Genomic DNA, 11,962 nt, shown 5'->3' with positions numbered 1-11,962 from the left:
GAAAGCCAGATGAAATAGATGGATAAAAAGATAGATGGGGGGAAAACAAAACAAAATGATGGTCAGAGAGAAAAAGAGGAGAGAGAGATAATAATAAGAAATAACAAAATGTTCTATTATTATCCCATTCATCTGCTTAAGCTTTTCTATCACTATATTGACATAATAAAGTACTCATTATCTAAATAAGTAAATAAATAAATAAATAAATAAATAAATAAATAAATTATTGCTTATCTTATAATTTTTTATTTCAATTTTTATTTTTTCTTAATGTTCTATTCAGGGAAGAATTTACGGATCTGTGGTCATATCCAATGATATTATTTTACTATATCTGAGACACAGATTTTTTATTTGAACAAACAAGCCTTTTTTTTATTAACAATGTATACAATAATATAAATGGAGCCAGAGCCACCATGCCAGAAGAACTGCCTTGCATGTCATGTGAATTTTTGGAATTTTCATTAGAACAGGGTAAAGTAATCTGGACTGGGCCCATGCAATCTTGTTTCCAAGAAAAACAAAAGCTGTTTCCAAACTTAACAAAAAAACAGTTATTATGAGTACTAGAATGATTACTGGGCTGAAAATTAAACAAAATATTTAAAATGAATACCACTATGTTATGTTATCTGCACCAATAGAAATGTCTTCATTCTATTGGTGTAATTATTCCCCTTCCGCTTCTCATAAATAGCCATTGCCTTCTCTCTCCTCATTGGAATAGCATTTGGGCTTCTGCTTAATCGGTGCATACTGCATAGGGATTCTTAATAATCTTCATAAACACGTGTTGCCTCTCGCTTTGAAAGACCTTTTATTTTTAGTTTAACAATAAGGAAGGCCTTTTTTTCATAAGGGCCCTGAAGATTCACCTGTGCTCATCACTCAATAAATAAAGGGAAATTATCTTTTAAAGGGCATATAGGTCTTAAAGTAACCTACCTAAAACAAAGTCAATAGGCACAACCTCTTAGTTACATCTGCCTTTCATGGGAAATAAATGTGATTCATGGACTTATGTGAGAAAGATAGGCAGGCTCTTTTGTTTTCCTGTTTCCTGTTTTGATTTTGTTTTTATCCAGAGCTATTCTATAAGGGAATGTGTTCATAAGTTCTAGAATAATTATGGACATTTGGCAAGTTAAGTTAGACCTAGAAAGATTGCTGGATTTGGATAGAAAACATGAGTTTTTGGTATGTGTTGAAAGGTAGAGTTGATTGATTTAAAAAATGCACAGAAATAAAAATGAAGAAAATATTCTGGCTGAATAATTTCTGATATTATGAAATAAGTTTTGAAAAAGGAACAAAATATAAGTTAGGGTAACTGGGTTCAATGGTGGCAAATGTCATTTCACTGCTATTTTTTCAATTATTCATTATGCATGTTTCTCCTTTTAAAAGAAATTCTGTTTCATTTACATTTTAATGAGAAAAAAATTAAGACTCATTACTTTATCTCAGAAGTTGGCACATTATATGATATAAAGTAATTTATGTATATTATAACATGTACTATAGAATATTATATGTAATATGTTATATAAATATATAATACATATAATATAATATAATATTAATGTATTAGAAATATTATTATTCAACATGTACTTTGGTACTGCTTTCCCCTCTGTTTTTAAAGTAATCATGCAAAGAGACTTTTGGTTCTGTATGTCTAAAACACTAACCCTTTATAAAATGTACTAGAGGCCTGGTGCACAAAATTCATGCACAGGTAGGGTCCCTAGGCCTGGCCAGCAATCAGGGCAATCAGGGCCTTCCAGCTGCCAGCCAGGGCCTTCTTTTGTTCCGTGCCACCCTCTGGTTGTCAGTACATGTCATAGCGAGCAGTTGAACTCCCGATATAAGTCAAACTCCCAAGGGGACAATTTGCATATTAGCCTTTTATTATATAGGATTTCTGAAATATCATAATGTTTTGACTGATTTCAGCCATGTATCTGCAGTAAGTATTACCTGGATATTTTTAATGTATTTTATTTGTCTTTAATGATCTCTAATTTGATCAAAATGTATTTATATATTTTTTTCTTTTTAAAGAAATAAATGATCATTTCTTAAATGTGAGGGTTGTGTCTTTCATCATTCTAGAAATTTCTCAGATGAAATTTCTTCCAATATTTTCTCTCTGCAATCACTTTACATTTAGATATGTATTATCTTTTGTCATTTTATTCTCCAAAATTTCTTAAATATTTTTTATTTTATATTTCTTATATTGTATTCTCTGTATTTTCTTTAGATGGTTCATCCATGCAACTACTTCTTTCTTTAATTGTCTCTATTCTTCTATTTAACTCATATACTTTTTTGCATTATTAAAATTTTTTAAATCCCTACTAGTTGGTGTTTAGTGCCCCCCAAATTTGTATATATATATATATATATATATATATATATATATATTTATAGTTTCCTCTCTTCAGAAAAAATTGTTATAGTCTAAAAATTTAAGCTTTTTAAGTGTTCTTATTTGTATGTGTATTAGTTTCCTATTATTTAACAGATTATCACAATAATTTGTGATAACTATTACAACAGTTATCTTAGTGAATTGAAACTACACATATTTATTTTCATATAGATGTGAAAGTCAGAAGTTACAAATGAGTTCTTAAAGGGCTAAAATCAAGATGTCCTCAGGGCTGGTATCTCCAGAGTAGGATCTGTTCCTTGACTCTTCCAATTCTTTTCTTTTTTTTAATAAATATATTTTTATTGATTTCAGAGAGGAAGGGAGAGGGAGAGAGAGAGATAGAAACATCAATGATGAGAGAGAATCATTGATTGGCTACTTCCTGTAGGCCCCACACTGGGGATCAAGCCCACAACCTGGGATGTGCCCTGATCAGGAATCCAACTGTGACCTCCTGGTTCATAGGTCCACACTCAACCATTGAGCCATGCTGGCTGGGTGACTCTTCTACTTCTTAAAGGCTGCTGGCATCCCTTGATTCTTTGGCTTAGAGCTGCAGCACTTCAGTCCCTGCTTCTTGTCATCACATTACTTCCTCCCTGTCGATACATCTCCTCATCGTATAAGGATATAGTGATTACAGGAGAATTCAGCATAATGTCCCCATATTAAAATCTTTAACTTAAATCACAGCTTTTAAGCCCTTTTATCATGCTCCAGGCTCCAGGAATTTAGATGGCAACATAGTTGGGGGCCAGCCTACCATAATGTGCAATGATTCTAATATATAATTTTTATGTATCTAGTCTTTAAGTTTCCTGATGAATATCATTCATGTAGTCATGTTTCTTATAATATTTTATTTAATTTAATTTGGGTTCTTCTTCTTCTTCTTCTTCTTCTTCTTCTTCTTCTTCTTCTTCTTCTTCTCCTTCTCCTTCTCCTTCTCCTTCTCCTTCTCCTTCTCCTTCTCCTTCTCCTTCTCCTTCTTCTCCTTCTCCTTCTCCTTCTCCTTCTCCTTCTCCTTCTCCTTCTCCTTCTCCTTCTTCTTCTTCTTCTTCTTCTCCTTCTCCTCCTCCTTCTCCTCCTTCTTCTCCTCCTCCTCCTCCTCCTCCTCCTCCTCCTCCTCCTCCTCCTCCTCCTCCTTCTTCTTCTTCTTCTTCTTCTTCTTCTTCTTCTTCTTCTTCTTCTTCTTCTCTCTCTGTGGCATTTCTAGGATACCTGGGTCTAGGATCAATTCCCTAGAGTGGATGATTTTTCTTTTTCTGCTGAGACCTGGAGGAAATACAAATCCAGCCTACTTTAAATTAATGTTCTTTGTATTTTTTTAACCAGAAAAATAGTACAAATTTAATTCCCATACTTAGCCAGTTGCCATAAAATCTCATGGGTAGTAATTTTTATTTCCACCTAGAGCCTGAAACAGGAGAAATACATTTTTCTTACTTGCTATCTTCAAAGTTATTTTTTAGTTAACTGTTTTTCTTATAGAGTAGGTCTTTATCCATTCCTAACTTTATTTGTGGGGGATTCCTATATAGTTCCAGAACCTGCACAGTAGAGGTTCACAGACTCCCAACAGACCACCTCAGAAGTATACAGATTCCAGACATACCACAGCTTCAGCAATCACTTATTTTCTTAGCTTTTTCTTACCATTTGTTTTGACCTCAAAGAAACCTCATTTATCTATGGCATATACTGCCACTCTTTTAAGAAATATTATTTTTATTTTGTCTAGCAATTTTAGATATTTTGTGACCATTGGTTCATATTAAAATAAGTATGCCTTAGTTTTTGTAAATATTAATTTATTTAATAGTTTAAAAATGAAATTTTTGTCAGATGGTAATTTAATTGTACTTCAGAGTTATTTTAAATAATTAGAGCTTACAAAATAGGTTATAGCAATTCACTTTCATGTCCTAAGTCTTATTGTAGCAATTACTACTTATTGAAAGTTTGTCAGTATGCACTTAATAATTATTGATAGTTATCCTTTTTGAAGTAATATACTACATGCTTTCAGGATACAGTTTTCTCCTTAGTCTTTTGAAGTTAAAAAGAGTTCAAAGCAGCTTTTAGATTAAACAATTAGGGTGGCAATATTCTGTAGCACAATGCTAAGCATGGTGTTGATAAAGAAAAGAAGCTATATGGGGGTGTGGTAAAGAAGGGTTACAGTTGTTAATATGGAAAACAATATAAAAATTAATAAATAATAATACAAGAATAAACTCTGTGTTTCACATACTCACAACTGTACTAGTAAACCTACTTTTGCCCCACCCTGTAAATTCCTTTCTCAAACCTAAATGCTAATTATTAGTATTATTCCTATTCTTCAAAAAAGAATTTGCTATACAATTTATAATTCTAAAAATGTCTAGTAAAATGCTAAACTTCATTAAATGAACTTTATTAGTTGTGTTCTCATTCATTCATATTATTTTCAATATAAATAAAGTACCTTCATTATTTTTCTGTGTTACAAAACATACCTCATATTAATAAAATCAACTTCATATTCATTAATTAGTAAATATCCATGAGTTTTCTTATATTTCATATTTGGTGGTGGTGTTTTTAAAATTATGCTCAAAATGAATAAGCTAAAAAGATATGAACTGACCCTTGGATAAATGACTGAGTCTAGGGTAGGTAAGGAAAACATAAAATGATCCTGGAGCATCTTGCCATGTCAGAAATAGAAAATGCTACCAATTTATCATGCCACACACCATATATGTCTACAACTTTTGTCAATTATACCTCAAAGCACTGTCAGAGATTACATAAAAAAATATTCTGCCTAATTTAATATTTACCCACATCTTTTGATCAGACCTCACTGACAGCAAAATGTAAACCCCCTCCCAAATTTACTCATTCTGTTTTTAAATGAAATCTAAATAAATTGTATTTTTAAAATAAAAATAAATTTTATATTAATTGGCAAAAAAATCCAATTTTAATTTCAAATGTAATAATAATTACAATGGTCTACTTCCTGTGTATTTGGAATTACATTTTTTTGGAAATTTAGAAAAATAATTAATTTAATATATTTTCATTCATAATCACAAAGGCCAGTATTAAATTTACTAGCATTTTAAACATGGAGTCTCTACTATAATACATAAGTGATATGCTATTCTTGTCACTGACATTGAAGCAAATGGAATTTTAATATTTATATACTATAAACCTGAGGAAGAACCAGTATGAATTAATATCTGTGACAAAAAGAGCAATATTCTTCTTGTATATCAAAGAAAACTGTGTATTGTGAATTTCCATACAATATATCAATAATCACATTTTAAATAAAAAACAGAGAGTAACCATTTTGTATTTTTTATGTTACTACTCATTTTAGTAAAAGGCTTTTCATTATTTTGTTTTCACAAGTAATTTTAATTTGTCCACAACAATGTGTCTATAAATTGAGCAAAGATTTCTTTCAGGATCTATAATCTACAAAGTTTATAAAAGTTTGAGGTAAAGAGCATGGCAACACTTGTCTGATAGATCTTTTTTTTTTTTTTAATTAAATCTTTATTGTTCAGATTACATTTGTTCCTCTTTTTTTTTCCCCCTTAACTCCCCTCCTCCCAGTTCCCACCCCACCCTCCGCCCTCACTCCTCACCCACTGTCCTCATCCATAGTTGCACGATTTTTGTCCAGTCTCTTCCCGCATCTCCCTCTCCCCTTTCCCCCCCAAGAATAGTCAGTCCATTCCCTTTCTATGTCCCTGATTCATTATAATCACCAGTTCATTCTGTACATCAGATTATTTATTCACTTGATTCTTAGATTCACTTGTTGATAGATGCATGTTTGTTGTTCATAATTTGTATCTTTACCTTTTTCTTCTTCCTCTTCTTAAAGGATACCTTTCAGCATTTCGTCTAATACTGGTTTAGTGGTGATGAACTCCTTTAGCTTTTCCTTATCTGTGAAGCTCTTTATCTGACCTTCAATTCTGAATGATAGCTTTGCTGGATAAAGTATTCTTGGTTGTAGGTTCTTGGTATTCATCACTTTGAATTTTTCTTGCCATTCCCTTCTGGCCTGCAAACTTTCTGTTGAGAAATCAGCTGACAGTCGTATAGGTATTCCCTTGTAGGTGATTGAGTCTCTTTCTCTTGCTGCTTTTAAGATTCTCTTTTTGTCTTTTGCTCCTGGCATTTTAATTATGATGTGTCTTGGTGTGGTCCTCTTTGGATTCCTTTTGTTTGGGGTTCTCTGCGCTTCTTGGACCTGTAAGTCCATTTCTTTCACCAGGTGAGGGAAGTTTTCTGCCATTATTTCTTCAAATAGGTTTTCAATATCTTGCTGTCTCTCATCTTCTGGCACCCCTATAATTCTGATGTTTGTACGCTTGAAACTGTCCCAGAGGCTCCTTATGCTATCTTCGTATTTTCGGATTCTTTTTTCATTTTGCTTTTCTGGTTGGGTGTTTTTTGCTTCTTCGCATTTCAAATCTTTGACTTGATTCTTGCGCTCCTCTGGTCTGCTATTGGGTGTCTGTATAATATTCTTTATTTCAGTCCATGTATGCTTAATTTCTAGTTGGTTCTTTATCACAGCATCAAGGGTCTCATTAGATTTCGTGAGGCTCTCATCAAGTGTATTGGCAGCTCCTAGCACATTATTGAAAGCCCTCAAAATTGCGTTTTTTAGTTCTATAGCCTCCATTTCTGTCATGTTTTTTTGTCTCCGCATTTTTTATGCTTTCTTGGTGCACCCCCTTGTGGTCTTTGTGCTCAGTCTTGTTCTAGTTAAGCTTTGATTGTTGTAGTTAATACTAGAGGGATTTGACCACCAGGCCGACTGGCTGTGAGAATCAGCTGTGTCTGTCTGGGAAAACTTCTGTCCTCTGGAGAGGTGCTAATCTAACCTTTGCCTGAGGCTATCCGGCAAATGGCTCTGCACAGTGCTTGGGCAGGGCCGGACGCAGGGGATCAACAGGGTGGGTGGAGGGAGCAGTTATGGCTGCTCTCAGTCCCGTTCCCAGAGACTCTGCTTCTCAGAACCCCAGCAACTGCTGCAAACCTCGGAGAGAAAGCTGCCCTCACGTTCCAACTGATGCCAGACAATCCCGCTTCTCCCGTTTGAGTCTGAGTCCCTAAAGACTCACCTGGATCTGGAGCTCAGAGTCTGAGACTCCCTCCTGATTGAAAACGACAACCGCGCCCTCAGCCACCAGCCTGCTTTGCATGAGCACCTCCGCACCTTTGTATTTTCCACACTGCGCCTCCTCTGAGCCTTGGTATGCTGTTCTCTTTCCTTCTAGTTGAAGAGTGTCTCCTCAGCCAGCCTTCCTGTGGTTCTGGGTGATGTCATTTCCGTCTTTTAGTTGTATTTTTGAAGTGGTTGTTTGCGGCAGCAATCTCCTGTGTTTACTTATGCCGCCATCTTGGTCTCTCCCCTGTCTGATAGATCTTAAGCTGCAATTTCAACAAAGTGACTTAATGTAAGATTATAGAATTAAATAATTCTATGAAAATTATATGATGCAGCATTTATTGTTTTATTTTTCTGCATTTGGTTTTCTACATATATTAACCTAAATATCTTTTTAATTATTTTTTGCTAGGAATTCAATATGACATTATTATTTTTTAAATAGATTTATTGATTTAAGAGAGAAAGGGAAAAGAGAGAGAGAGAGAAAAAGAAGCATCAATTATGAGAGACAATCATTGATCAGCTGCCTCCTGCACACCCCACTCTGGGGATAGAGCCCACAACACAGGCATGTGCCCTGACTGGGAATCAAATCATGACCTTCTGGTTCTTAAATCAACCCTCGGCCACTAAGCCATGCCAGCAAAGCTAAGACATTATTTTTATAACATATAGTTTAACCTAGCAGAACTAGTCCTACAAAAGTTTTAAAGAGTTCACATACATATGGTTAACACATTACTTTCATATCTACTCATGTACCATACTATTCTGAGGCTGTATGTAAGTGTGCTCATGTAAGTTTGCATTTATATGTCCCCACACAAAGGAAACAGTATCCTTTTATTACTTAATTTTCTAAAATTCTTTGTTCACAAGATAATAATATAAGCCATCTTACATTTATTGATCAGAACAAATCATGTTATAGTAAAATCATGTGTGTGCCTTTGTATATGCATGTATATATATGTTTGTGTGCCTGTTTGGTTTTCTGTGCACATATAGATATCCCATAGGTACATAAGGTATATGATTTGGCCAAACAGGATCATGTAAAAAAAAGTTTAACTTACAATACTAAAATAATCAAAATTGAAAGTAATCTCTTAATCTTTAACTTACCCAGTATCAAAAATAAATCTTTCAGCCCTATCTGGTTTGGCTCAGTGGATAGAGCATTGGCCTACAGACTGAAGGGTCCCAGGTTCAATTCCGATCAAGGGCACATGCCTGGGTTATGGGCTCTATCCCCAGTAGGGGGCGTGCAGGAAGTAACTGATCAATGATTCTCTCTCATCATTGATGTTTGTATCTCTCCCTTCTTCTCTGAAATCAATAAAAATATATTTTAAAAATAAATAAATAAATCTTTCACATTCTCAATGCTAAATGCATTTTTGTTCAAAAGACTTAGGAACTCTAATTTCTGTTTTAAGTATTCTTAATACTTATAAGTTTAAAATATCAAAGTCAAGGGGTAAAGAAAATTTTTTAGTGTGATAGATCAATGATCTAGCCTTAGAAATACCTTTAACATTTCCATTGAATCTGTTTCAGTGTTGTTCTTCCCAGATTCTGCTTCATTCCTCATTTGTAAAAACAAACATTTGTTATGAAGACATAACTGCCAATTAGCCTAAATAAGACAAATGAGATAATGAGATCAGTGTCAGTTTCTAGTTGACAAACTCTGCAGAATGCCGGACTCCAAGTAAAGAGCTTCCCTTTTCTGCCAAAAGGTCTATATGCTAATACTAACTAATTTGCCAACCTTGGCCCTACATTATTTGACAATAACTGAGTATCCCAATTCCTTACAGTTGTGACATTAATTTGGATGTAAAATGTAGCTTGATATAGTAATCTATACAACCTTTTAACCCAGCAAGGAATCACACAGATGCTTACTTTGTACTGAAAAGGCTTAGAAAAGCATATATATATATATATTTAAATATCAGAAAATATTAACATTTAGAAGGAAATAGTATGGAAACCATAACTTTCACTTGCTTATATCATTATTAGAGCAAAAGAGGTGAAATAATGTTATTTTCTTTAATATTTTAAGGTCATTCAGAATATTTAGAGTATTACATATATATATATTTCTTTGGAACTTTCCATAGAGTTTCAAAATAATCACAGGTATTGAAATCTCATATATATTTCAATCAGTTTTCCATATATTTAACAGAAAAATGTTGCTTTGTGTTTGCATTACTAATACACCTTAATTTTGTGTATTAGAATAAAAAAGAAGTTACATTTTCAGTTTGGAGAAATCTGGAATTTAAAAAGAAAATTGTTCAGAGTCAAGAAATGATTTCTTTAAAAATTATCTTAGACCCTCCCAGAGGAAAGGTGGAGGTGGGTGGGTGGGTGGGAAGAGATCAACCAAAGAACTTGTATGCATATATGCATAACCCATGGACACAGACAATAGGGTGGTGAAGGCCTGGGGCAGGAGACAGGGTGAGCTAGAAAGGGTTAATGGAGGAAAAAGGAGACATATATAATACTTTAAATGATAAAGATTAATTAAAAATATCTTAGATTAAGCAATAAGAGTACTATAATTGAATACAGAAAGAATGAATATTATAAAAAATGTTTATTTGTACAAGTATAAATTGGTGTGATAATGGTTTAAGAAGTAGACTGGAATCTCAGGGCTTTAATTCAGAACTTGTAAACTGCAGATAGCTAAAAATAAACATAAAACATTTTGTAATTGCAGCTATTTAATAATCCTACCATTATAAAATCAATTAAGGAAAAAATATTTGCCATGTTTGGGAAAATGTCATTTAAAAGAAAAACGTATCAAGCAAATGATATTTGGGCAAATATGTTGACAATACATGATAATACTTAAAAATTTATTTAAATAGAGAGCCTTTTAAATTTCATTTATAATAGATATAGAAGGTTAAATACTTTAAAATTACAAAAATAGAATTTTGACTAAGTCTTTTGTATTTTTATCTTCTGAGTTTGTTTTATTATTAAAGAAAAAATAACCTATAAAAACAAAAATCCATTCAATTTTTCCAATTGTATTAAAAATGTTTCTATAATTTCTGTATTCTATTATTAAATTACAAAATTATAGAAATATAGAGTTAAAAATAATGTGGAAATCATATGAACTCCTTCCAGACAAATGTTAATTTGTTGCTTGAATATCTACACTAGTAAAAGAGAAACATGGTAATTAGCATTCGACCGCTACCCTTTTCATTGGCCAATCAGTGAGTATATACAAATTAACTGTCAGCCAAGATGGCGGCCCGCAGCCAGGCAGCTGGAAGCAAACATGAGGCTTGCTTGCTGCAGTGAAGGAGGACTCCAACATTCCCCGCCTGTGCTGCCAGCCTCTGCTGGCAGTTTGAAACTTTGTAACAAATATAGCCTGCCGGGATCTCAGAGCTGGAGTTATACATTGTTTCGATTATAGAACAGCAAACAAACCAGCGGAAACCTCAGAGCTACAGCCAGAGCTAAAGCTGGCCCAGAATAAAATTTAAAAAAAGAGAAAAAAAAGGAGCGGTTGGGAGGTTCAGTCAACAACCGCCAGCCTGAAAGCAGCCCTCAGCCCCTCACCCAGACTGGCCAGGCACCCCAGCGGGGACCCCCACCCTGAAGGGTGTGTGACCAGCTGCAAACAGCCATCATCCCCTCATCCAGGCAGGCCAGGCACCCCAGTGGGGACCCCCACCCTGATCCAGGACACCCTTCAGGGCAAACCAGCCAGCCCCCACCCGTGCACCAGGCCTCTATCCTATATAATAAAAGGGTAATATGCCTCCCGGCACTGGGATCAGCATGACAGGGGGCAGTGCCCAAACCCCCTGATCGCCCTGCAGCTCTGTGTGTGACAGGGTGCGGGGCCACAACCTCCCTATCCGCCGTGCTCTGTTCCTGACAGGGGAAGGCGCCCCAACCCCCCCTGTTCAGCCCTGCTCTGTGCCTGATAGGGGGAAGCTCCCTAACCCCCTGATCGACCCTGCGGCTCTGTGTGTGACAGGGTGTGGCGCTCCAACCCCCTCCCCCATGGGCCCTGCTCTGTGCATGACTGCGGGGGGAGACAGTGCCCCAACCCCCTGATGGGCCCTGCTCTGTGCGTGACAGGGGGTGGTGCCGCAACCTCCCCATCGACCCTGCCTTGAGTGTGACAGGGGGCGGTGCCCCAACTCCCCAATCGGCCCTACCCTGAGCGTGATTGAGGGTGGCATCGCAACCTCCCAATCTTCCCTGCTCTGTGCATGACAGGGGGTGGCGCCCCAACTCCCCAATCAGCCCTGCTCTGAGCCCGA

Source organism: Myotis yumanensis, unplaced genomic scaffold (assembly GCF_028538775.1).
Source record: "Myotis yumanensis isolate MYYU_CA2020_CCGP unplaced genomic scaffold, mMyoYum1.0.hap1 SCAF_3, whole genome shotgun sequence".
Taxonomy (NCBI): Eukaryota; Metazoa; Chordata; class Mammalia; order Chiroptera; family Vespertilionidae; genus Myotis; species Myotis yumanensis.
The sequence above is the reverse complement of the archived record's forward strand: the minus strand, read 5'-3'. Positions refer to the sequence as shown.